The sequence below is a fragment of the Parasteatoda tepidariorum genome, chromosome 7, assembly GCF_043381705.1.
Source record: "Parasteatoda tepidariorum isolate YZ-2023 chromosome 7, CAS_Ptep_4.0, whole genome shotgun sequence".
Classification (NCBI taxonomy): Eukaryota; Metazoa; Arthropoda; class Arachnida; order Araneae; family Theridiidae; genus Parasteatoda; species Parasteatoda tepidariorum.
In genome coordinates, this window is record NC_092210.1 from 73076428 (window position 1) to 73078695 (window position 2268).

At 26.4% G+C, this 2268-nt stretch overlaps 1 long non-coding RNA gene across 1 annotated transcript; it reads left to right on the forward strand.

Moving 5' to 3' along the window:
• The first annotated feature begins 221 nt into the window (after positions 1-221).
• LOC139425967 (uncharacterized) lies at positions 222-1629 on the forward strand. Its single transcript, XR_011637138.1, has 2 exons — positions 222-378; positions 1348-1629. It is a non-coding gene; the product is annotated as an uncharacterized lncRNA (long non-coding RNA).
• The last annotated feature ends 639 nt before the right edge of the window (positions 1630-2268 follow it).

A 2268-nucleotide genomic window follows, 5' to 3' on the forward strand; every position in this document is an offset into this window, starting at 1 on the left:
ACTTTCAAATTCCATTGAAATATCTGTTTGCAATAGTAATTCTCTTTCAATTTCAGTTATAATATCATTTCTAATGATGATTACAGAACCTCAATTCGTATTAGACTGCATATGCATAAACAGGTGCATTGAAACATAAAACAATTTTATTTTTTGGTACGGTTTAAAGTGCGACCTTTAGTGGGTTAATATAATTATTTTTTGTTTCTTTTTTAGAAGTTTTAAACATGTATCCCTTAAATATTTTCTACTTCACTGCACTAAGTTTGCTCGTCATGTGCTGGACGAGTCTCGTGATATACCTGATTTTCAAAATCTGCCGAAACACTACTACTAGAAGATATTATCCTAGTGGAAATGAAGGAGGTATGAATGGAGGTATGAACTGAAGAATTATATTTTGTATTTCATGGTTAGGATAGTTGTAGGAAAAAAAGGAAAAAACTTTTAAAAATGAAGGGAAAAAACGAGTATTTTATTTTTGTTGTTTATTTAGCACAAATAAGATAAATTATATCTACCATTGTACATTAATACTATAAATTTTTATACATTGATTCGAATCAATTTGTAGTTTAATCTGAGGTGATTTTAAAGGTAAAGTAGTCAGTAACAGAGAGAGATATTTATTTGGTGTAAACAGATCTAAACCCTTTCTTGTACATGTGATTTTCAATTTTAGACTACATTTTTAAGTAGGTATTGATCTGTTAATGTTTTTCATTTAAAACAAATTGAGCATCGTAATTTTTACTCAAAAACTCTTTTTTGTTGTTGATTCGATAATATATTTTTAATGAAACACTTTAACGGAATTCTATTTCAAAACATAGCTCATACGTAACCACTTCTAAACAAATTATGTTATTACCATGCAAAACGAATAAATATTAAAAATATATGTTAAAAAGTAGCAAAACTACAAAACTTAACAAAAATGTTTGAAATGTAGCTGGTAGGGAAGTTTGGATTTCAATTAAAGATTTTGATCATAAATATGCTAAATAATTAAAAACAGTTGGGGCTACAACCAATCAAAGTAGCGATTACAAAAATGGTAAAAATACTTAAGCATAGTTAGGCTATAGAAAGATTTCTATAAGTAACCTATATGTAAGTTCTGACAGTTTTAACTATGTATATTAAATTATTCCAATTTCACTTCAATAGCAAACTAACCAAAACCAAAATATGTCCTTTTGAGTTATTACTATTATTATAAAAATATCCTTAACTGCGATTTTGACTATTGGGAAATTCTAATTAATATTTTTATTTTTAATAATTATCTTTACAATAAAAAAACACCTTTACAAAGGAAGGCGTATCTTACTTTTTTATTTTCAGATGCAGAAATCAGGTTAAGAACTGCAGAAATTCCCCCAGACGAAAGAATCAAAAATGAAGAAGAAAACAATAATCAGGATCCCATGTTTTTCGAAAAGGAAACTGATTTGTGAACGCAGCACATATAGAAAATAAATATCAATACAATATGGTGCTCCTTCATTAGTTTATCTATAGCTTAATTGGATGATACTTTGAAGAATGTTGTCGATATATCATATATCTGAAAATTATTGTAAGTTGTTTTATTATTATCAATAAAAAATATTGCTAATAGTCAAACGAATATTATTTTTTAAGTCTCAGTTTAATTTTCATAATGAAATTTTTATAAAAACAATTATTTACATTTAAATTATTTACATTTATAAAAACAATTATTTGTTTTTTGATCCTCTACTCAACAAATACGACATTTGGGTTAATAATTGTTTAAGGTATAAAATGGAGTTCTTGAAACTTCGATTTATAAATTCCTACATTTTTAAATTTGTTTTTATTTGGTTAAGTTTTTTCTTCATATCGCCCTTAACATAGATTTTCGTTTTTCCTTTTTCGTGTCTCATTTTCTATCAGGAGAAAAAAATTCTAATGAAACTACCGTACTGTATGGTAAAGACATTTCTGTTTTAAATAAATCATATTTCTGCTCAATAAAAGCAAAGAATAGGACAATTCATTTGGTAATTTTCCGGTTTATAAAATAACGATTTACCGCAAATTCTGGTTTTCAGAATTACAGTACTTATTACCACACATTTAGTAAAAAATACAAATCTGAAATGCAAATTTAACCAAATAAAGGGTTTGATAACATACTCTATGGCATCATGATAAAATTACAAAATTTTTCTAAATTGACCAAAGTTTCTCACAAATTATAAAGCCACATTTTATTTTTAGGCTCACCTAACGAAGCTA